Below are 27,100 nucleotides of genomic sequence, written 5' to 3'. Positions count from 1 at the left end.
GTGTCCTCGAGGCGTCTTTTGTAGTGTGTTTTTTTTCGTTGTTGTGAATTTATGTGGTAGAAGTTCTCCGAAGGTGATTTGCATGCGTTTCGAACGAGGTGTTTTCAAATTGAACGTTAAGGTGTGGGATATGTAATGTGAGGTGTTGATTTGTTGGATGTTTGCCTTGTGTGTGTGTGCTTTATGAATATATGTATGTTCGTGGTTTATGTTACATTGAGTGATTGTGACAGTTGTGTCTAGATAAAGATTTGCATTGATATATTGATGGTTAAATATTGACGCTTCGTGTTGTGCGAAATTCCTTCGGGGTTTGGGGCTGATCGGTAAATCTATTTGAGATTTGGTTCAAAGTCTGAATGTCTGTCTGTTGCTGATAAGCCATTTTATATATGTATGTATGTTATTGATTTATGATTGGATCTATTTCTTAATTGAATGTTTAATTCTTTTGGATTTTTGTTAAAAATGTGATGCTTTAAATTCGTCTGTTTAAAATTGTTCTAGATTATTACTATTAAATGTTTTTGTGATAGTATTTTGATTTTGATTTTGAAATGCTTTTTATTTTTATAATTTTCTAGGGCTAAACAAAGTCATAATACATTTTATACAAATTATTAAAAGGCTCCATAAATTCGACAATATAAAGCAGATGCGATAATATTTTAAATGAATGTAGTTCATCTTTGATGAGTTTTGCGGGCTTAAGCCAACATCTAGAATGATCGAAATTTCGACAAATGAAATAGTATGGCTTAATATGATATCTTGTCCAAATTTTAAGTTTAAAATTCAAGATGCGAATGTACTTGTTCAATAGATTTTCATTTCTGGTTTATTAGGCACTTATGTAATTGATATATATTAAAACTTATTTGAAGTATTTAGGAGAAGAATGATAATCCCAAAGTTAATATTAAAGAAAAGTTGTTGTAAATAAATGAACGAATGATTTATTTTAATGCATTTCTCAAGATGATTATTGAAATTTTTAAAATAAATTAATAACTTGATTTAACTTAAAATTTCTTCTTCGAAGTTATCACTTTTCTACTAAATTAATACTACAGATGCATACATATAAGTTTTTACCATAAATGGTCAGTAACTTTTACGAAAATTTAGTGTAATAGTCTACTTGTATATACAGGTTGGTCCAGGGGAAACGGATGGTTAAAAATAAAACAATACTCCATCAATTATTTGTATAAACAATATTTATGGAGATAAAGATAAAGGTCATTTTGTAAATTGCCATTTTGAAACGTCTATGTGCAGAAAATTATATCACTCAAATGATGACCTGTTTAAGACAAAAATGAACGATCACTAAGCCGCTTATTTAAACAGAAAATAGTCGAGCAATCAGTGACAGATAATATAAATTACTGATCATATATTTACAGACCAAATAAATCCAGGTCCTCTTTATAACAATTGTGTAACATGGAAAATGTTTTTACGATTAAAAATGAAAAATCCAATAAATTTAAAATTATAACAATTCTTATATGATATGTAAGATTAAATATATAAATACAAATTTTAAAATGTTGCCTATTTGAATAAGCATAATAATACACTCGTAATTTAAATTCAAGTAAAAATATCAAAAATTCGTTTTGTTCACTCCAAATCCACATTGACCTTTGTCACCTACGAGTTCAAAGCATTCTCCCCCCGTAATAACGACATTGTCCGAAAGAATGCCTCACAGATACCTATGTAATCCTATATGTCAACCGGGGGTATTATCTGAGCTTTGTCGCTTGTCATACAACAACTGGGCCCTTTTGATTTATCGACATTGACCTCTTCTTGTAACGCTGATAGCTTCTTTCTATCTAATAAATTTCATACGATTTCAACGTTTGTATAATATAAACAAATACGCGATAAGGAAATCTGATGGGGTACTACACACATTGTAGTGACACTCAATTTCTGGGTTTCGATCTCTGCGTATCGTTCTCTCTCGTCCTGAGAGATATTTGACAGGGGGGTGAGAGATATGCGTAAATTGATAAATTGGGATTTATTTGACACCTGTTGAACGGGGAGCCGCGTAAACATTTTTAGGGCACGTTTGGGGATTAAATTTTCCGACGAGAGTGATGTTCGACTAATGTGTGTCGATCGTGTTATCTTTGGTACGTGGAATATGCGAACTGCGATAAAATATACTGTACATGTAAAATGTATATAATGACATTTCATATTTACGTGCATTAATTTGATGGTTTTTTTTTATATGATCTTTCAATCGCGTTCATTTATTTATTTTTTTAAATTTTATTTATTATTAGTATTTACGCTACTAACCATACTATAATGCTACATATTTATCAGCACTAGTATGAATCCTAGATCAACGCATAATTATCTTACCTTATATCATAAAACTGTCGAGTATGTCTAAAACGAATGAAACAGACTAATTCGAAGATGCTATTACGATCAAGTTACTAACAAATATCTTAAAATAAACTATATATAGTTTGTTGTGTTTACTAAGATGTCACGGAAGAGAAGAGGTTGATGCTGTTTATGGGAAAAGTATTCAATAAATCGACATAGGCTTATTTTTGGACCAATGAAATGTCAAGTCACTTACAACATATACTTATACTACGTTTTAAAATGTAAGCTTGGCTTGAAATTTAAGTCCCCTGAAACATATTTTACAGGAGATAATGATATTCTGGATCAATTGATGGTCATTACAAATGTAAAGAGCAGGAAATATTAAAATACGATAATGAAAGTTTAAGGAATGTACGAATACGAATGAATTTAAAATTGCAGATGCAAGTGCTGGATAATACAAGAGGATATTCGTAGAAAGAAGAATCCAAAGACCTGTTGAAAGCAGTATCTTTCAAAAATGGGAGGATTAGATAAGTACAAAGGTCCATATTGAAGAGGATATGGACACACAGGAGATATTGATATTCTACATAGATCAATTGATGGTGATTACAAATGTGAAGAGTAGGAAATGTTCAAAGGAAATAAAGGAAATTTAAGAAATTTACATTAATGAATGAATTTAAAACTGCAGATGCAAGTGCTAAATAAATATAAAGAAGAATCCGGAGACCTGTTGAAAGCATTATCGGAAAATGAACTGTATCTTTCGAAATTAGGAGGACTATACAAGTAAACTTGTATTTTTAGTTTATTTGTATCGATATGACCTTCAAAACTTTGTGAGATATGGTCCATATTAAACAGGATATCTTCATACTGATACGCGGGAGATACTGATATTCCAGTTGAATTGATGGCGATTACAGATGTGAAGAGCAGGAAATATTCAAAGAAAATAAAGGAAATTTAAGGAAAGTGCATTAATAATAAATAAATTAATTCAAAACTGCAGATGCAAGTGCTAAATAAATACAAAGATGCATCCGGAGACCCGTTGAAAGCATTATCGGAAGATTAACTGTATTTTTTTAAAGTAGGAGGACTATCCAAGTACACTTGTATTTTCGGTTTATACGTATTGATATGGATCGAAGAGGATCATCATGTATTGCTAGGTATATATTATATGTATGGTTACTTTGGGATTAGTCGAGGCTGATGCAACTGCCGGGCAATCGTGTGCCAACAATCCGTATCGGAGAGCGTTCGTTGGCCAAAAGTTTATGCCAATGTGTCTGTTCCAGTTGCAATTTTATCTTACTTGTTATTTGCCCGTTTCCTATGTGCATACATACACCGAGCCGACAAAACCTACTATCCTCTGTCCTCTGTTAAATAAAAACATCGATCACACGTTGATGTATGTGTGTATGTGTTAAAGCGTGTGCTAATAAACTGTTTTGTTTTGTTTCAGGTGAGATTTCGACAAAATAAAAACCACTCAGCACATTAGTATACCGTTTGACGGTGACCTCAAATCCGGTAAGCTCTAAAGTCTAAAGTGCCTTACGTGTGCTTATGTGCGTAACTTACGACGGGTTCTAAAATGTTAAATAAGTACACACGTCCTTTCCAGCAACCGCCCCTATATATTTCCGCAAAGAGCGTGGCGCGTTGTTATCAAATTTCGCTCATCGAAAGTTTGCGCACAAAGTTTGCGCAAATAGGTGACGATTGAACACGCCGGAAAATCGCGTTAGAGTTTCGCAAAATATATATCGTAATTTAATTTTAAATGTGACTTTGTAGTAGGATGTGCGTTATATCTATGTACATTAACATACACGGATACTATCTAATTTATTTATTATACATTAATTTCTATCATAGGTGCCATGCCATGATAGGTTGCCCCGAGGCGATACCTATGCTTAAACTTTTGTACACGAGTACTAAACATACAATACAATTATAATACAATGTAGTAATATATGTAAATTTTACATTTGAGGGGTGGTGAACCGTAACGTTGTAAGTGCCAATTGTTGAAGTAGCAAGTCAAAACGTTGTAAGTGCCTTATTATTTAGTTGAATTTTCACTTGAAGGGTACCAAACCATAACGTTTTAAGTGACCCATAGGCATAAATACGTTTTATGTGTATGTATGTGCAGACCTTTACTTTTATAACATTTGAAAACCTTTGAAATGAAACTTGCTTCTTCAACCCCTCCTAGGGGTTGAAGAAGCAAGTTATAAGTTGTAAGTATTAGTTGCAGCTATAATCTCTTTAGAAAACTTAATTTTTCTGGAATTTAAAACGTTATGGTTTGGTAAGGCAAAGGCATTTGTATAGGAAAAAACAAATTCACTATAGTTTTTCACAATTGAAGTTTTTTTTGAAGCAAATACATGCGAATAATTAGTAGGTCAATTTGAAGGTTTGGTTTGTAACTTAAGAAAAAATGTGTATTGGAGTAAAGTGTAGTAAATATTTAAATTTGAGTAAATAGGGCTGATTCAAAATGGTATCTATTACGTTTAGATTTTTGGTGAAATTGTAAGAGTAAATAAATGAAAGTTCTTTAAACCTAGGTCTAAACTGTTTTGCACAGTTATAAAATGCACACAAAGAGGTAAAATGTTTTCTTTAATTTAGACATGAAGATTTTGTGTGTTTGAAAGTTTAAGTAGATATATTCTTGGATGAGTTTTCAGATATGATAAATTTCGATGTATAATATTACCCATTAATATTACCCATTCAAATATTTCTTAAGTGTGCGTAAATTTACTTATGTAAGTGTCAATTTGATAAACTGTGTAAGTGAAAATTCGTTCAATTAAATTGTGAATGAAAATGTAAGAAATTAAGTGAAGGAGTGCAATTTATACCTTATTCTGTTAGGAAAATCCACAGTTTTAAATTTAGAACTACAAAATTTGATATACTTGCTTTGGAAGGGGCTATATTTCCAACTTGGTAATATCTCTATTTTTTTACTATATGTTTTAGATAAGAGATCCGGTTTATTTTTGTCGAATCCTTCAATTTTATATCTATGTATATATTGAAGTAAAAAGTAATGTTTTTCAATAGAATCTAGTGTACTACTTACATATATAGCACTTTGGTAAATGCTGACCTGGGCCAAGTTGGGTATTTAATCCGGCTCGATATAAATTTGATAGTATTGAATTCAATCGGAACGATGACTTAGTATTTCGGCCATTCAGTATTTATTCAGTCTGGAGTAAGTATCGGATACGAATCCTAAGCCGAAACTAAAATAAATATGTTTTCTAAAAGTGGGCTAGGGAGGGGGTCGAAGCAACAGCAACAGCCATGAAAAAAAAAATAGAAAAGCAAAGACAAACAGCTAAAAAAGCACTCACGTCGATTTTGTAACTTTTATAAGGGTTGTAAAATGGCAGCGAGAGTAAAGTGCCACTATTTGCCGGAGCGGTCATACGTAGCGGTTACATAAAAGTTATTGGATTTCGTTTTGGCTCCTTCATTCGAGCTGACTTTTACGATCGTCGATGGAGAGAGATGAGAGTCTATACTCGCTCTGTGTTTTATCTGCGCGTGTCTTTTTGGATATTTCGATATTGTGTCCAAATCATGGGGTTGGATTTTTAATAGATACTCTTCGTGTGTCGAATGTGGAGGAGCGCTCGCGAAAGTGGGTGGGTCGGGGGTGGTGTCAGATCGATAGCGCCAACTCCAACCCCCGGAGGGCTTCTAGGGTGGGTGGCCCTTTAACCGAGCCGTAAATACTCACTTTGGTCGGACGCGTTTGGGGCAGGTTCTTGTTTTCTCTGATTCATAATGTAAACGGATTGTGAAAAGGCCGTAATAATTCGATCATGATGAAAGTTTGCGGGGATAAATCTCGGGTGTATTTTGGGTTTGTTGTTTAGTGCGATAGGTTTGGGTAGGGTACCTACCCGCCGATGGGTAAGATTTTGATGGGATGAAATTGTTTTAATCAGTGTCGTATGTGTATGGGATTAATTAGATGCTATTTATATACGTGAAAAATTGATTTGAATGTATATGTAGATACATACAAAAAATGCTCTTTTATATTGGAATATTTTTATATTATGCTATATTGATTATAAATTGTCAAGTCTAAGTGCTCTAGATGGTTTTGAATGATACATACTATTAGAATTTTACGTTTTATTCCATCTACTGAATGATATACATACATAGTTACATATGAAATTTGTTATTTAGATATTCACCGTAGTGAGTGATTATTCCATCCATCTATTAGGTTCTGTTTCTTCTAGAAGATAATGGGAAATATATAAAAAAATAATTTGATTCTTCTTATACATATTTGAAGAGCAGTTGAGTCTAATATGACTTATTGAGAGGTGCCTTTATTCAAAAATATGTTCGATTACATAAACTTGAATGTAAGATAATACTCTCAGACACACATATGAGTCATTTGTATTTTATATAAATGAATACACATGTATATATAAATACAACTAAGATAGGAGTACAGCTTTTAGGATAATGATAGCATTTTGAAATGAGTATGTAAAATATTAGATGATTGTATAAGTTCGTGCTCGTTTACCGTTACGTCTGGCCAGCAACAAAGCCAAGAATAGAACCCGTGACCACATAATCGAAAGCATTACAGTCTAACCATTGATCTATGTCGCTGGTTAATATTTTACATACATATATACCAGGTAGGCCTAACAGGTAAACCACAATGCGCCTCTCTGGCCAATTACTTAAAATACGAGTCTTTTCACTGAAAAACTTGAAATTAATCAGACATCTATAAATTTTTTTAAATTGTACATACATTTTAATGAACATAAATCATACTCAAATAGTGGTGGGTGACATAGTAGGTAGGATGGTTTTTAGCCAATTTAATAGAGGAACCGTTTCAACAATGAAATTAGAAAAATTGGCAAGCTCTGATAGGAAATGATCGACTTGGAGTCAAAAATATCCAAGTCTGACCAGCAGTATTACAAATAATATACTCAGAATAAATTATTTTCAATCGAGGTCAACTCGCCGGATCGAACCCGACGCTTCTCGGTGCTAGGCAAAAGCCCAATCACTCAGCCATGCTGCTGGCAGATGTATATGATTTATGTATGTAGTAAAAATATTTAAAAAAAATGGCCGAAGAATAAATCATTCCCTAAGTGTGACATACATACGTACATATTTTATACTATTAATCGTAATTATAAAAGCGCCTCACACTGATTGACCGAATTTAAAATCGATTTAAATCAATTTGTGTATTATTTACATGTATAGTTTTTGGCTCTATATTTTACTAACCTCTTTTCAGTTCGAAATCGATTTTGTCGTGTGACGAAGTTTGGGTTCTTACCCGATTATTTTCAAACTTTGCCATTTTGCTCGGTTTGGTCATCAATATATATGTAAGTGGAAATGACGTCCGCCATTACGATGGTGAAAAATAATTGTAATAGACACGTTTGAAAATACTGCATCTTCGTTCACGGTGACGTCTATCGTCCACACTGTCGCATTTGTCCACACTGTTCTGATCGTTTTTTCCCCTTTCGCCCCCCTCTCGCTATGACAGATTGAGAACTTTCCCATACTCATGATCAAAGCTTACGGAGAGAATTTGTGATTTCTCAATTAGATTTTTTTATATACATTTATTTTTTATATATTGTCTTAATTCTTAATTAGCCTTCCTGAGAGCATTAGAGGTGCTACTAACATTGGTGCTTTCTTGAAGGGTGTTAATGCATACCTCTGTGGAAGATGACGTAATTATGTATATACGTAAGTTTAATAAAATGCTATGTTGAATTATATTATATTATTTTAGATTTACTAATTATAGTTTTGTTAATTTTGTTAACCATGTTATATTAAAGTTGTTAGTTTAAGCTTGAAATTGTTAATTGTGAAATTGTGAAATAGTTCATTAGCAATTTGCTATTTAATCATAATAAATAAAATAAATAAATACATTTTATATTTATTTTATTTATTTATTTATTTATATAGCAAACTCCTTAATATAAACAAAATATAGAAGAGGTTAGTTTTTAAAAAACATTTTTTTTTTATATTTTCATCACAATAGTCCAACATACGCATAGGTGAACAAGTTGACCTCCTTCTGCGACATGTCTATGTGATGAAACGTCAAGCTTTGAAATAGGAAAAAAAATACATACATACATTTTTCAAAAGGAAACGCTATGCAAATACGGCGCGAGAGTGTGCTAGTTAGAGTATTATTTATGAATTTGCATGTCACGGGTTTCCAGCCACTGTTACCGTACGTGGATTTAATCCGGGCTAAGGTCACTTTTTTTTCATTATTAATATAATTTCGAGTGACGCTCGGATCTCGTCTCGTACGTATTCAACTCTCACCCCGTACATTATTTAGTTTATCCAGCCCGTTTTACGTTTAATTTTCGTTTTGTATTTGGAACACGTGTGCTTTGGAACAGGGCCCGGGCCTCGGGGACACGTGGTGCACACCCGTCGAAGAAATATTTAGAGGCTACCCGTATTTACGTGGATGTACGTATGTATGCGCACGTACAGACAGGTGTACATCCAAAACATCGATTAATTTTTATAAAGTCTAGCCGAACGCGGCTTAAAGTCCGCGATGAATAATTCACATATTCGCCGGTGAAATTGAGCCGCGTTCGTGCCCGTAAGTACCGCACCATCTTCTTGCCGGCCTTTCATTTTGATGGATGGCTAACGTTTAAAAGATTTATTTATGCTGGCGATTGTCTTTTTTATTTTTGTTCTCTATTTTGCGTTTTACTTTGCTATTGTATATGTATGTATGTATGGAGACCCCCTACCCATATTCAGATCGGTTGCTTTGGTTTGAGTGGTGTGCTTGATTGATTGAAATGTTGTATATATATCGTATTCTGTGTCTGGTGTAGTGCAATTCTGAATTTTTTACTAGATATGTGTGTTCTTTCTTTCGTTTCTATGATTGCAGGGTGCTTAGTATGACCATTGATTTTCTTTCGTGTAATGAATGGTTCAGTTATTTGAATTACATAGGGAAATTTCCAATTCGTTTGAATTGAGAATACATTTAGATGATTTCAGTTTGCTGTGTGTAATTTGGAATTGGATCGTTTTATGTATCAATTTATTATAAGATGACGATATTCTTAAAACATATGTCATTAGATATCTAACGATATATTTAAACTGAATCAAATATTTATTTTCGTTCCCAGAATGAATTCTACTTATTCATTTATAATATCAAAGTTGAATGAAAAATCATGTCATTTTTTTCGAGTGAGTCTTAATTAATTTGTACACACATTTTCTTAGAAATTTTCCATTTTCTTGGATATTTTCAATTTTCCTCTTGGATATTTTTTTAATCACATATCCGACGACACATTCGAGTTTCAGCCTCTTCACTTGTCTCCAATCTACGTATTTCTCATTTTTATAACTAAGGTTACTTTGCTACATGTTCTGAATCTTCCTAATTATATATCCAATGACCCATTCGAGTTCCAGCCTCTTAAATTGTCTCCAATCCACGTATTTCTCTTTTTTAATTCTAAGGATACTTGCTACATGGTCTGAATCTTCCTAATTAGACATCCAATGACCCATTTGAGTTTCAGCGTCTTCACTTGTCTCCAACCCACGTATTTATCTTTCTTAATACTAAAGAAACTTTGCTACATGATCTGAATCTTCCTAATTACACATCCGATGACCCATTCGAGTTTCAACCTCTTCAATTTTCTCCAATCTACGTATTTGTCTCTTTTGATACTAAGGATACTTTGCTACATGGTCTGAAACTTATGTATGTAGTATTCTACATACATACATAGAAATATCTATTATATACAGAATTTGAAGTTTTAGCGTAATAGTCATGTTTGATATTGAAATAATTTAAATTGTATCAGTTTTTTGGTAGACCACAAATTCCTCTTCTTCCTCGTTAGCTCAATGTTGAATGTCATGGTCAATGATGTCGTCTTGATAAACGATCTTTCTCCACTCCTCCCGGTTTTGTGCCAAATCGAAGGCATTGTTAAAGGAATTCTTTGATTTGGTCTGACCATTTATTGGGATATCGTCTTCTCGCTCACTTTTCCTTCAGCGTTCCGGTGACTACCAGCCTTTCTAGACTCTCCACATTCTCCCTGGTAATATGACCATAGTAGAAAAGAACCACTTTCCTACATGTTGTGGAGAGTCTCTCTGAAACTGCCAGTTATTTGAGGATGAAGATGTCTTGCGTGCATCTTGCGGTTCATGGGATGTGTCTCCAACACCACATTTCGAATGAATCTAGCATGTCGCTTTCTCTCTTTTTCAGGGTCCGTGTCTCGACTCTATACTATGAAATGGGGAACACCAGATATCGCACTAGACGGATATTCAACTAGACCCATTATAGAGTAGTTCTTCCAAATCTCTATCAGACTGATTATCGCCATTTTCGCCATTCCTATCCTTATACGGATTTCTGATTGGCATCTTCCTTTCATTGAGATCAAGGTACTTAGTCGTCGACTTCCTCATAGTTTTTTAAAGCATTGGACTTTATGATAGACTTAAATCTGTCAACGTATAAGATTTTTGTTTTTGTTTTTTTTTTTCGTTTATCTCTGGACCCGGGTGTCTAATCTCTATCTCTGTTCTACGAAGTAGTTCAGCTATTTCATTCTCTGGTTGCCAATCATTGCTGGTCCGAGAATCTCATGTTAGAAATTTTTCTGCCGCTTATTGTTATCCCACCTTCCTATCTGTCGAGTACTTATCTTAGTTTGTATTCCCCATATACGAGTATATTAAAAATATCAGGAGAGAATTTATCTTTGTCAGATGCTTTTTTGGACTCGAAATTACTAGATAGTATATAGTAACAACTGCTACCGTGTTCTCTTCAGGCTACCTAGGGGTTTCAGCGCGTCGTAAATGTTTGTGGAAGGGCATGTGCCTCACTTTACGTCTTCGTATATATTTTTTATCTTCTAATTGTCTTCTTGCTGCTACATCTTCTCATTTGCATTCTTCACTATATGTTTGATGGATGGAGCTACTCCACCGACCGCCTTAAATGGACTTTGAATTGATTGCTTGTTCTTATTATTATTATTTATTATTATTATCATTTATTATTATTATTTTTCAATAATGTTATTATCTATATATTATTTATATGGGCGTTGGGGATTGCACTATCGCCTGGAATAAAAAGTTATTATTAATTTTATATATATATATATATATATATATATATATATATATATATATATATATATATATATATATATATATATATATATATATATATATATATATATATATATATATAGTTAAAAATGTTCTCAATTTTATGTAATGTCTATTGATGCATTGATATAATATAATATTAAATACTAATTATATACAAGAATAATGTAAAACTAATGAAACAAATACTGAACGAAAAGAGGAAAATTTGTTCTAAGTAATACTTTCAACGATCGTGACCGACTTTATTTATATTTTTTCTACATAAATTTGATTATCAATTCAGCATATATTTAGTCTACCTTCCATAAACTTCATTTAATTCAATAAATTAATTTAATTCAAACAAAAGTTTACTCAACAGTTCCAAATTAAATTTTTTGAACTACTTTGTCCAATACAATTCATTTGATGACACATACATATTACATATGTACATATGTGAATGTACTTTCTCTCCACCATTTATTAAGCCATTATATTATTATGGGTATGTATATTTATTTTTATATATGTAGATAATGTCTGATTCATTGACGTCGAGGCTTTCATCCGTCGATTAGTGTCATATCGATTCATATTAGGGTCGGTAGCGGAAAAGATGACTCCATCCTCGCCCTCCTCAGTCTACGTGAGTTTTCTGCGGTTTTTGCGCCTCCGTCGTCTGATTTTCGTCGGACAGTGGATGCGGTCTCTGGTGCGTGTGTCTCTAGGGGTGGTTTCGCCACGGGGGTGGTTTTCGCGGGGTCGGTCCGGCGCGGTGGCTCGTCCCGTTTTTCACCCCCGCGTTGAAAATCAATAGCCAGAGACTCGCGTCCATACACTACCCCGAGTACACCTACAAATTGACAAGTGGTCAAAACCACCCCCTGTCTGTGCTCGTTTCGATTGACTGAAATGGATGTGTGCCGATTTTTGCGGTTCGTTTTTGAGCTTTATATTAATAAAGCGGATCACTCATGTAAAGCATTAATACAGCGGATTACTCATCAATTTTGGAATTATTCTGGATAGATTAATAAACAACATTATTTTATGATATGACTGCGTTTGCTATTTCATAATGCAAAAAAGTTTGTCGCTATTTTTGCAATTCAAGTAAATCTCCAAAGGAAATCATTTTTATTTTTATTTTTTTCCGAGAACATTTTGGAGATATGTGATGGAATTTTTCTGGATTGATTAATCAACAAAATCATTCAATGATTAGACTGTGTCTCTTATTTTATATTGCAAAAATCACATGTCAAATAATTTGGTTTTGCATTTAGTAGCTTTTTTTTGCAATTCAGGTACATCTAAAAAAAAACATTATTATTTTTTGTTTTTTAAACATATTATTCTATTTTTATTTTGAGAAGTTATAGATAAAATTTTGCAGATACTATATGATAGAACAATGTATTCTGGATAGATTGTTGAGTTGTTTGATTGTTAATTGAGGCGCAAAATACTATTGTTGAACTGAAACAAGAAAACAATCTGCAAGATCAATTCTCTAGAAAAAACAATGTAGAAATATCCGGCATACCTATGAAAAAGGGTGAAAATCTAGTGTCTATATTATATGACTTATGTGCTGTCGTGGGTCACAAATTGTGCGACACAGATATTGACACCATACACCGTGTGCGGCCGTACCCGTCCCAGGGCGTTGCAGGTTCACAGCAACAGCAACAGCAACAGCGAGAGGGCAACAGCGATGTGAGTGTGCGCACGTCATCAGTGGTCGTACGGTTCACTCAGCGCCGTCGTAAGGACCTGCTGATGGCGGCCGTGCGCGCCCGCCGCGGCATCACCACCAACGACATCAATATTCCAGGCCCGCCCACCACCCTATACGTAACGGATCACCTTACACCAACGAATAAATTATTATTGAAGCGAGCACGCCAATTGAAAACTGAATATAACTACGCCTACTTGTGGGTTAAAGATTGCAAGATCATGATTAGAAAAAGTGCGAGCTCCAATATCATACAAATCTCAAAAGAATCAGATCTTTGCAAAATCAAATGACTAAGTGCAATATTAAATTTTAATAACCTAATAATTATCTATGCATTTATTGTCTACTGGTCTGCATCACATATTATAATGTATGTGCAAACAATTATGTACGTATGGCTATATAATTTATTATTTTTATTATTACTATATAACTATGCTATTTACATATATTTTACTCATAAACTAAAAAAGGTACGAGTTCGTTTTTATATTTGTGTCCATGTATACCTTTGCATTTCAACTGGTATCACCAAGGATGGTTTGCTTAATAATTCCATATCTTTATCTGTGTATGCAGTTATGTGTATGTTTATATGCATATATCTATTTTCATTTATGCATATGGATATTTATATTTATATCAGTACGTGCTCTATCTACTTCCTTTTTTACAATGTCTTCTAATCGTCTTGTCATTTATTATCAAAATGTCAGAGGTCTCCGAACTAAATCTGACTCTTTTCTTCAAAATGTATTAGTTAATAATTATGATATTATCTGTCTATCAGAAACTTGGCTAAATGACTCATTCAATAATAGTGAGTTTTTTGATGCCAGATATCAGGTGTTTCGACGTGACAGAGATTATTCTCTTCATAACCAAATATTTGGTGGTGGTGTAATCATAGCTGTGAAAAATAATCTACCCTCTGTCATTCAAAATAATTGGTTAACTTCCACAGAAGACCTTTGGATTACTATTACCACTAAATTTTTTAAACTAAATATCTGTACTGTCTATATTCCTCCTGGTAATTCTCACCAAACTCTATTAGTTACCCATTTAAATAAAGTATCTGATCTAATAACCAATTATCCAGAGGATCGATTCATTTTACTCGGTGATTACAATCTTCCCACTATTGATTGGACAAAATACGACTCAAATCTGCATCTATTTCCTTCCAATTGTATTAATTTTTCTTCCCTTTCCTTTACTCAATTCTTATCTTATAATAAACTTTATCAATACAATTATTTGTCAAATACTAATAATCGTATTCTTGACCTAGCTATTAGTAGTTTCCCCTTATATATTTCTCGTGCTGACTCTACGCTAATCCATGAAGATTCTCATCATTTATCCTTTTGCATCTCAATAATTTACAACAAATCTTCACCCTTGAATTATAATTATAATAAAACTTTCCTCTTTAGAAAAGCTGACTATGCTACAATTATTCCAATTTTAAGCGATATCAATTGGAATTCACTTTTGTCCAATTTAAATATTGATTTAGCTTGTAAAAAATTTTACGATACCTTACAAAATATTATTGAATGCCACGTCCCTTTTACTCTTAAATCTAAGCGTACCAAATATCCCCCTTGGTTTACATCGTCTCTTATTAAAATAATAAAAGAAAAAAACAAATTCCATAAAAAATTTAAAATTTATTCAAATCCCTTAGATTATCAAAGTTTTTCACTATTAAGAGCTCGAATTAAAAAATATTCTTTAATCTGCTTTAGAAATTATATTTCTCTTATTCAAAATAATATTAAAACTAATCCCAAATCATTTTGGTCATATATAAATTCAAAAAAAAATACCTCCTCTTCATATCCTTCCGTAATGTATTATGGAAATAAGTCGGCTTCACATGGTTCTGAAATCTGTACCATTTTTGCTGACTATTTTGACTCCACTTTCAATAGTGATTCTACCATTAACCTTTCTATCTCTAATACAGATACTTCTTCTTGTAACTTATCTACTTTTCATTTTGACTTATCTACTGTACTCAGTCACATCAACTCTCTCAATGTTAATCTTGGTGCGGGTTGTGATGGTTTGCCTTCTTTTTTCCTTGTTAAATGTGCTGTCCCATTATCTCTTCCCATAACAATCCTTTTCAATCTTTCTATGTCGAACGGTAAATTTCCTGACTATTGGAAATTATCTTACATCACCCCTATTTTTAAAAAAGGTGATAAGAATCTTATTGAGAATTACCGTCCTATATCTAAACTATCTGTCATTAGTAAAATCTTTGAAAAAATTATCTATAATTTCCTTTTCTCCAATTTCAAAAACTACATTATACCTGAACAACATGGTTTTTTTAAGGGGAGATCGGTAGAGACTAACCTGCTTAATTTCACTAGTACTCTCACATCTTATATGGACAAACGAATCCAAATAGACGTCGTTTATACGGATTTCTCTAAAGCTTTTGATAAAATCAATCACAACCTTTTACTCAATAAACTTTGGTCCCTTGGAATCCGAGGAAATTTATTTCGTTGGATCTCTTCGTATATACTAAATCGTCACCAAATCATAATTCTCAATGGTTTTAGATCATCACTTAGACATATTCCTTCCGGTGTCCCACAAGGGTCGCATTTAGGTCCCTTATTCTTTTTACTCTATATTAATGATATCTCATACATCTTCAAACATTCCTTTATACTTCTTTACGCTGATGATTTAAAAATTTACAAACCTATATACACCATAGACGATTGTCATAAGATACAAGAAGATCTAGATAGATTCTCTATATATTGTTTAAATAATGATCTTTTTATTAATCTAGAAAAATGCTCTATTTTAAATTTCACTAGAAATAAGTCAATTATTACTAATCAATATCAATTAAATCATTCAATCCTTAACACGTCATCTTCTATTAAGGATCTTGGTGTAATACTCAATAATAAACTAGATTTCTCTGAACATATTTCTTTTATTACCAACAAAGCATTTAAATCTCTTGGATTCCTACTCCGCTCAACAAAACCCTTTAATGATCCTTATGTACTAAAATTACTTTATTTTTCCTTTGTAAGGTCTCACCTTGAATTTGCCTCAATTATCTGGTCACCTTTTTATTTATCCCATATTAATTGTATTGAGAAAGTTCAACTTAAATTTATTAAATCCTTACGCTACCTTTTTCCTACCTATACCCATTCTACTGTTTCCGACATTTTAAAAATCCTTTCTTTTAACAATCTTTCTGTCAGGCGACGACATTCTGATGCTATATTCTTCTTTAAGCTCATAAATGGTTTCCTTGATTGTTCTGATTTACTGAATAAGGTTAATTTCAGAATCCCAGTTCGATACCCTAGACGCGTTACACTCTTTTCACTTGATCCTTTCAATACTAATTCCCAAAAATATTTTTATCTGCAGCGCGTTTATCGTATGTTTAACGGAGAGCTGAATGAGGTTGATCTGTTTGGTATTTCCCTACATCAATTCAGGTCTAACATCAAGAGAATCTTGACCGATTGATTCATTTTTTCTTCTATTCTATTTTTCCAATATTTCCATTATTTTTATACTTTAGTTTAGTTATGTAATGTGCTATTTAATCATATTATAGCTTTCATTCCTTTCCATTTCATTTGTTTATTTTGTATTTACCTTTTTCATTTGTTTTTTATATTTGTAAATTTCAATTTCTTCTTATATTCTATCTTATAACCTTTTCCAAATATTTTAATACTATAGTTTAATTATGCAATGTACTACATATTTTGTCATGCCTTTATTCTTTACTTTTTAATTTGTTTTCCTTATATTTATCTTTTTCATTTTTGTAAAAATCTATTATTGGACTCGGGTGTTACATATATTATTTATTTACTTTTTGTGTTTTTTATACCTATCTCTGTACATCCTGTCTGTTGATTTTTCAATTAATAAAATAAAATAAAATAAAATAAAAAATAGATCAATCAACACAATCATCCAATGATTAGACCGTGGCTCTTTTTTATATTGCAAAAATTACATTTGGTCGATATTTTTGCAATTTAGGTTCATCTAGAGTTGATGAAAGTAGTTTACGAAACAATTATTAAACTTTTATTGAATTCTTGCATATTGTATATTGTCAATTTTTATGATTTTTCATCGGCAAATTTGGAGCATAAATCAGTGATATATAGATTATAGTAGGATGACTTTAACAAATACTTACACAATCTGATAATGAATAGCTTTTTTGAAAGCAATTTTTGTCATTGAAATATTATATTGTAATATCGCGATTTTCTGATAGCAATTGATTTGATTTTTGACCCAATTTTTCCGTGAAATTTATCATGTGGATGTGAATTAATTGCTTCTTTTCAGTAGTTGAAGATAAGTATGTGTGTATGTATGTATTCAGTGTTACCAAAAGAACTGTTTCAACTTCAACGTGAATTCAGATTGAGGTTAAAAATATTGACAATTTATATGTAGGTGATAATTTTTAGGATTTCGTTAACATTTCTCTCAATTTTATACTAAATTAAGGAAAAATAAATATTAAGAAAATTATTATGAAATAGTCATAGCAGTAAAGCGATAAATAAAGTAGCACATGTATATATGTATAAGTAACATATTCTGAAAGTCTTTTGCTTATGACGATAAGGATTTTTTTGGTGTCAATTTCTTTGATTAATTTTCGTTTTGATACGTGTAGATTAGTGTGATTTTTTATGCCTCATCTAAAATAAGAGCCACACATAACATGCATATTAAATTCGCTGTACTGTAATTTCAAAATAAATACTTGGAGTTGCGTTTCGTTATATTACAGTGTATCGTGATATATTTCCGATAAGACCTTGCCTCTTTGACATATGTCAAACAAAATCAATAATACGCTTCATGTTAGCAAAGCCGATGCTCTTATTTAATCTAAACTGAAAGCTTTTGTAATACATGTTTTAAAATCCATATGAAAATTTCCATGCAAGCTACCGCTTATGTAAATATCGAATGAAACTACATATGTACATATATTATATGATGTCATATTGCAACAGTTGCTGGAGTATGTTTTATAGGCGACGCATAAAATAGAGCATAACTCTCCAGAATGTAAATACATTAGCGAAATTTTTACGACTCATAATAATACGGGAACCAATAATATAAAATCGCGAAACGATATCGTAAACTTTAAACGACATCGACTATTAAAATTTACGTCTCAATTACTCACCTTGTGAAAAGTTATAATTTCGTATTAACAAATAATTGACACGGAATGCAAATTTTCGAATTAATTTTATAGCGTACATGTTATTTTTGAATATTTTAAACGGTTGAAATGGTTTTATTCATTCTTACAAACCTCCTTTACGTTTCATTATACAATATTTCGATTTGTGAAGTAAATGTTTTTGGCGCGTCGACTCAACGTTTGCAACAAAACAAAATTGATATATAAAAATTAGACATTTTCTTTCGTTGTTGTGTACGGCTGGCAGTGTCGAGATGAATTTCTAAGTGGATTAAATATCCTTTTCAATAAATTTTACAGGCGATGAAGAAAAACCAGGGAAAGCGGCCGCGTTCGGGGGTGAGTGGGAGGTGGGGTTAGGGATTTCGTTCCGGAATAACATTAATTTTGTCCTTGGGGGATGTAGCTGTCCGTCTACCTTATCTCTTTAATCAGAGCTAAAATGAGGGGGGAAAAAATGAGTGTGAAATTCGAACTGAGCCAAGTTGAAAACAATTTCGCTAAATTCGCCCGAAGCCCGCAGAGGAACGTTTCAACGCGAATTTTACACGAGTTCGTTTCACGTTTTTAAATATAAATGTATTATATGTATATCTAATTGAAATGTATACGTGAGGTTGTTTCGAGATATCTATTACGTTCATCTAGGTAGATTCAAAAGCTCGCTGGAATATTATATACATTAATTGTATACGTTTATATATTTCGTAAGAATGATGTGGTATTATTAGTTGTGGTATAAGAGTGCTTTTATATAATATGTACCAGTGTAGTGCGTGTTAATGCGCCGTTCACCGTTCGAAATGATGAATTAATGTGTGTGAGTGGATGTATGTATGTATGTGTGTACGCTCCCGCGCAGGGCATCTGACATTGACGTCACCCATTTCAAGTCATGTGTACAATATCAGGAGCACATGTCAGATACTCCAAACCCCACTTCCACTCTGCCCCGCTTCTCTACTACCTCACTTCCCCGCGTCTCCTCGGCACGATCGGTCGTCACACCACATCCCTATAGCGGTTGCTTTAAATGCACCCATTGGTCAGAATGTATCGTAGTTGGTCTAATTGGTCAAACGATTTAGTCCACGTGGACCACTTCACGCTGATTGGTTGTGCGCTTTGTTCGCATGTATTAATATGTACCTATATAAATAATGTGATTTTTGACGGTTTGTACTTGCAACGTTGTAATGATACGGTTTCAAAGTTAGATAGTTTTCAATACCGCAAACTATTGTATTATATGTGCATATGTTTTGAATATTGTACGTGTCAAGTAAGTAGCTAGTAGGTACATTTACATTTGAATATTGTATGAACATGAATAGATGAGAAAATTTGACCTCAATATTCTGACTTATTTGTACTCAATATCTGTTGCTTATCCCGTTGTAATCGTTTCTTCATAGATTTTCATTTGTAATCCAGCTCTGGACAGTTTTCTTACATTCAAAGACTTAAATTTGCTTTCATTTTGTATAATATATGTAGTAGATACATTCATGAAGTTGCTGATGTTGAAAAACTCATATAAATGGATTTCGTTACAAAATATTACATCCATTTACTTATAGATATATGTACATATATGAAGTTGATGGTTTGATTTTGTATATGTAGGTTGAAAATTTTATAGTGTTATTGACATATTTATTTTCATAATTGATTTATTTTTTATTATTTATCTATCTTTAATGTATGTTCCCTTCAAATTTCAAAGGATAAATATAAGAAAGAATATTTTTTTATTATGATAAGAAGGTAAAACGTTGCCCAAATAAAAGTAGAAGTAACATTTGATATCACTTGCTTGTATGTAGACAGGTATGTATGTATGTATTTATCTTAACTCATTATGGACCGTATTTTTCGCAAAGTAACGCTAACAATTATTAGAACTGTGATGGATAGCGAGTGACCAGAACTCATATTTTATTTTATTTGTCCAAATATACTGAATGCAGGATATTTTATGTGTATTGGTCATCAAAACCTCTATGGTTCGAATTATGTCATTACGAAATAAAAACATTGAATAATATCAACAGAAATAATTATTTTTCCGGTTACCCCTTTGTACACGTATCTCACAGATGCGAGAGAGAGGGGGAATTCAGTACGCGCCGCGCTGAACGGTCAGTGTGAAAATGATATCCACCTTGGAATTACGGCTCTGCTTCATAATAATTGACACGCCAAAATGATTTTCATAACTAATTAACTTCGCAGAATTTGCATTATGTTTAACTGGACACTTGGCGTCCAGCACACTGGGCTAGCGGATTTTTTTAGCACAGTAAGGCAAATTTTAAAAACACAGAGTATGTATTTACGACCCATAGTGAGTTAAGTACGATAAAATACTGCGAAAATTGAAAAAGAAAAACACCAGTACTTACATTTTTTATTCATTCACGTATTTCCTTCTTAAAGGCAGCAGGAAATTACCGAGGAGAATCATTATATAGAATTTTAATATGCAATATTCTTTTTATTGATACCAATAGAACCTGAAAGCATCCATTCGTATTAAATATGTAACTATACATATAATATGTATAGGTACATACATATAGGTATATACCTACATATATATATTTTTTTTTTTGAACACTGTTCGTCCTATCGAACTGAAACTTAGTATTGGTAACTGAAATTTTTAACGATACACCGTAATTTTTTTTCAAATTTTTAAGTTGACTGGAAATGGTACCTTCTCTTATAGGTGTCTTTTTGAATTAAATTATCTCCTAAACCACTCATCAAATCGGACTGAAATTTCTTACTTGTAATAGAAATTATTAATATTATACCCCAATATTTTTTCCTAAACCGAAAGTTGTACTTTTAATTTAGAGAATCAAAGGTTTTTTATGTTTTTCTAAGAAATCCTTTAATTTATTGAACTGAAATTTTACCAAGTTATGTATAAAAGTTGGTAAGCATCCGTCAACCAGAAATGGCAGTGTACTCTTGTTCAATTTTTTCTTCCACTATTTTTTTCGACACTTTTAACATGTGTGCTCTTCACGTAAAAATTCAAGTATAATTTTTGTATCAATGTGATGAAAATAACAAAAATCACTAAATATAATAAACCGGAAGCGGGATTTTTTCCTCTTAGAAAAGTCGAAAATGTTGTGACAACGATTCTTTTCACGTCCTGAACATATTTAGCTGAAAATTTTTATTTGTATTATTTTTGTACTAACATAGAGTTGATAAGGTTTTGGTCGGAATTCGTAAATTTGTGTTCAATTTGTATTGAAAATGCTCATAGCCGGTATGTGTGAACGTGTATGTAGGTACATACATACATATGTTCGATTATCGAATTTTGTTTTTTATCCTTATATTCCTCAAATACATAGATAAAGTTGTAGGTTGGTACAAAACGAATCAATGAATCAAAGCGATGTTTTTTTACTTTATTTAATTACATTTTCGGATGCGTTTTATTTAATCTTAGAAATCTATGGATGCGAACCGAAAATTTAAAGAATGTAGCCAAACTCTCAAAATTAGTACGCCAATATGGGAGTATTTTTTGCGTGAAACATCGGGAGAGTTTGAAAAATGCAATTTAACATTTTTGAAATATTAAAACATGCAATTGAACTTTTTTTTCTTATACATTTTAAATCCCGGTGCTAGCACCGGGATCCCGGGATCGGAAATTCCCAGCACCGCAATCCCGGTGCTGAAGTAACCTTCCGGGATTGGAAGCACTAGTATGTATGTATGTATGTATAATACATATAAAACAAACCTATTCATTAGTATTATATAATACTTAAGCTTTAAAATAATAATAATTCCTATTAACATCCGTATCATAGACTCAAAATCAATCCGTTTATAAATACAAACACCGTTAATTACACTCGAACGCACTCGAACACGCACGTGCGCGAAATTAACACTACACGTGCCGGAGCCACTGGACCGATTTAACGTATTTTTTTTACGAATAAAATTCAATTTGTATGGTAAGCGGCTAAGGGTCAGAGATAAGCACCGGTATTGACCGGGTGGCTCAAAAAGCTCGGCCTCTGGCCGTTAATCCCCGACGATTGGCGTCGGTCGAACCCCTAATCCGCTTTTGGCGCCGTAACACGCGCTAATCAGCTGACCACCCAAATACCTAAAACACCCCTTCCCTCCCCGAAAATCTGCCAAACGCACACGTGGACGTGTGCGTGTGGATAATTTTGGAAAATCGTTAAATTGTATTAAATCAAACAACGCGGAAGGATAAGTTCAATTTCTGGAAGCGTAGAAAGACGTGGAGAAAGATGGGTATCGGTTGGGCGATAACCCATTCGCCCCCGCCCTCTTCTCGCTGACGAGCATATTAGGACTAAGCCTTTATTTACACGCCAGACTTATTCCGAAGTGTATCCACGAGCCGACTCAACCCTTATCGACCCGGGGCGCTGCCACTTCTCTTAACCCCCCCCTCGTCCCGTATAGCGTCAATTATGCTCTACCTTATGAGCGTAATCGATATGGAACAAATTTACTGGAAATTTCTGGATTGTGTGGTTCTTTTTTGTATAATTTAACGGTTTGTAACCCTGAATGTGTGAATATTGTCTTGATTTTAACCGAAAACAAGTACCTGTATCGAATTTTTGCATGATCAAAAACTGCATCTATTGTTATTACAAGGCTCTTTTATGTTTCACTTCGCGAACGATTGAGCTGATATTCCTACATTCTTCCAATCGTTTTGAAACTTTGTTTGGTCAACGATGAATATTTCAATCCATTTTGATAGTTCGATGTAGAGAAATAATCGTAATAAACACGTCTAAGATTGTGAAATTTTTGATGACGTTGACGGTGATGTAAAAATACAGAAATACTTCGATATTTAGGTGAATAAATGAGCCGTTATATTTGAAAGTGGCTTCAGTCTACTCTTCTTCATTTCGAGATATATCTCGCAAAACATTAAATATAATGATTTGCATTTAAAAATACTGGTGCCCTGTAATACGTTTTATTTGATTTTCCGAGATTCTGGACATATCGAATTAAAATAAGTGATAACAATTTTTGCGAATTAAGTACAACAGAAATATTTAGTGTTTTTACAACTGAAAATTGGATTTCCACCACCAAATATAGCAGTTAATATATGAAATATTTATTATAAAATGAAAATGGAGTGCATTTGGACGAATGAATATTGTTTTTAAATAAAAAAAATGCCACTCTGCCTGAAGAAAAAGATCTTCGATCAATGCGTTTTGCCAGTGTTGAAGTATGGATGTGAAACTTAGACATTGAACGCCAAGTTGCTACACAAAATCCAATGCACTCAAAGAAGATTGGAACGCCGCATGCTTGGCAAAACGAGGAAAGATAAGGAAGCGGTACACGTAGGTGAGAAGCATGGCAAGGGTAGTGGACATAGTGGATAGATTAAACAGATTGAATTGGCGAAAGGTGGAAAAAAGAAGTGCTAGAATGGTACCTGAGAGAATGCAAAAGGGTAAAAAGAAGACCTCAGGGAAGATGGGTGGACGAAATTAGGAAAATGTGTGGGGTGAGATGGATGAGAGTTGCGCAAAACAGAGGTGAGTGGAAGCGTGTTGGAGAGACCTTCGTCCAGCGGTGGATGGTGGGCGGCTGTAGATGATGATATGAAGTTTCGTAATCAATTAAATCCGTTTTTGGGATGAAAACATTTTGGGGTACCATCCATAATCACAAGATCATTTCCTATTTTGCATAATATTTTTCGGATTGTAATTTATAGTATAATCTTATTTTAATGTTATTGTATAAACATACATATGAGGGCTTCTGATTACCCCCACTTTTTCAATTCCCGGAACACGGGACAGAGCTTGGAATCATTCCTGGAATTGTGACATACATATACCGGGACATAAATATGTATGTATTAAGTAAAATATGTTTTTTTTTTTTTTTTTTTTTATTAATATATTTAATGATTATTAGTGATTATTTCATTTCAATTTCCTTATTGTTGTTAGTCATTATTTCATTCTAATTTCCTAGATAGCTTGTTAATTATATCTACGACTAACGGAATGTTATTTAGTTGTAGTTTATTCTGGATATTTTGATGATTTATTTTGGATTACTTGGAGCTTTGAGTGGTTAGTTTAGGAGGCATTATTTCGTACAAGTACAGTATATGTTATGATAACGAGCCATGACGATTAATTATCGACTCGGATTTGTATTGATTTTAATAGGCTTAGGTCTACGTTAATAAGAAATTATACTGTTTTATAAATGTGTTAATATTTTTTATACAGCAATGGAGCAAGTATAAAATTTAGTAAATATTATTTTACTAACTTGTGATTTTTAAATATTATATTAAATATGTTTTTAATGTACGTTCGTTCAAATATGCAAGTTGTCTATTTACTTATTTGATGTTCAAACTCGGTTCCTGTTTTAATAGATATTATGTAATCAAATTTTCTCGGAATATTTTATGCGTGCTCGGTAAATATCTTTGATCAAAATAAAATCATTGTACATATTATTAATTGAAAATGTGAAATTTATTTTATATAATTTGCCATTTCTGAAAATGAAGTAAATTCGGGAGAGCCTTAAAAGTGCAAAGGGTAATAACTTTTGAGTGTACGCACGCGTAATATTTATTAAATGTATAATATAAATTGGGTTGTGGGACAGCATTGCGTGTCGAGTTCGTACTCGTTTTTATTTTTAGCAGTCATTCATGATTCCTTTTTGTGTTTGCTATTAGCTTTTGTTAGTTTAATACGATAAATTGTGTGCCTATTTATTATACACATCGGAATTTCATCGTTTCTTGGGGAATAGTTCAAATATTTTTGATTAATATACGCACACAATGTTGCCTTACTTACTTTAAAGTATAACAACGACGTCATAGCATGTCATAACGTGTCATAACGATAAGTTATGAAACGCATTTGTACAAATTTATTTTATTTTCAACCAATCATGCACACTCGTCTTGCACAACAGATTGCTCTAAAGCGACGAGTTTGATATACATATGTACAGAATAAGAATTACTAATTATATATATATACAGGTATACACCCATATATTTAAATTAAGCACTATATAATCTATAGTCAAACATTATACAGAAGTATTGTAAGTATTATACAAGCAAATACAAATATTAATCAACATTCAGAGAGACAACTATAGACAAATTTGCAGCGTTTATACAAATTAACAAAGTTTAAGATGCTGAAAAACTCGAAATTTTGCGAGCAAATGATTAAAGGTTGCCAGTTTGTTGGAACTGTTTCAATGAAAATCAGATAAATTGGCAAACTCTCATAGGAAACGATCAACATGGAGTCACATATCCAAGGTCTGGCCAACAGCAAGCGGTGGAATTGAACCCGTGACCACTTTGTTCGAAAGCATCATATGCTAACCACTAGTTTATGCTGCTGTTTCAAATTAGCAAACTGTTTAATCTGTATCAAACTCTTGTAACAAACTTCTTGTGCTATACAAACATACATATAATACTCGTATAAATATTCTACCTGTTTTGCTGTCGAATTAAATATTGTTCTTATTATATATGTAAGTGGTGTAATTTTTTTATGATTTAGTATGAAAATGAGTTATAAAATTATGTAACAGTAGATTGATTTGTGAAAGCTCGGTAATTAACGGGTAATTCAAATCGCAATCGTCCCAATTAGCCTTCATAAATATGTACATCATTGCGGAAAGCGTGTACTGCAATAATGTCACCGGTCGGCAAAGTGTTGAATTTTACGATAGATAACGGTGACGGAAAACCTTTTTCGGATTATTGATTTGACTAACTGGCAATAGTGAAAATTTATCGGTCGTAGAAATTTAAATATGACGGGTGGTATAAATTTTACGGTGAGCGTTAAAACTTTTAGTGTCCATTTATATATTAACGGTCTATTGTCTCTAATCGAAACGATCAATTTCGCATTAATATCTCTTTATAGATTTTTTTCCCGTCGTAAACGTAAAATACGCATCGAATAAAATCGAAAATGTATTACTTTTTCTACCTATGTATGTATGTATGTATAAGTCGGCCATACGGCGAATTATTTCTCCGCGCTTTTTTTGCGTTTCCTTTCGAAAGGGGTAGCCTGATCTGGAATATATGAATGTATCATGGGCTTTTGGCTCAGCGAGACGGAAATACAACATTTCTTTATATATTGTGTTTTCGTACGAAAGTTTAATACGAAACTCAAATATTTATCTACGCCCCTAACGCATATTTGCCTTAATGCGGTTCATAAAAGTATCCATCTTGCCATCGAAAAGTTTCAGTCACGCGATTACAATATTGAAAGTTTCATATTAAAAACCCTTCATACGTATGCACGACTCGCACGCAGTGGCATAATTAAAGCATTTATATTGTGTCGAGACGATTAATTCGA

At 32.7% G+C, this 27,100-nt stretch overlaps 1 protein-coding gene and 1 long non-coding RNA gene across 17 annotated transcripts in view; both read left to right on the top strand.

Moving 5' to 3' along the window:
• Window positions 1–27,100, top strand: part of Rbp6 (RNA-binding protein 6) — a 1,062,622-nt gene that overhangs the window by 104,637 nt on the left and 930,885 nt on the right. The gene's annotated exons all lie outside the window — the stretch shown is intronic.
• On the top strand, window positions 3,848–5,721 carry LOC143920523 (uncharacterized). The gene is made up of 3 exons (XR_013261356.1): window positions 3,848–4,423; window positions 4,619–4,764; window positions 4,814–5,721. It is a non-coding gene; the product is annotated as an uncharacterized LOC143920523 (long non-coding RNA).

Source organism: Arctopsyche grandis, chromosome 12 (genome assembly GCF_051622035.1).
Source record: "Arctopsyche grandis isolate Sample6627 chromosome 12, ASM5162203v2, whole genome shotgun sequence".
Lineage (NCBI taxonomy): Eukaryota > Metazoa > Arthropoda > Insecta > Trichoptera > Hydropsychidae > Arctopsyche > Arctopsyche grandis.
The sequence above is the reverse complement of the archived record's forward strand: the minus strand, read 5'-3'. Positions and strand labels throughout refer to the sequence as shown.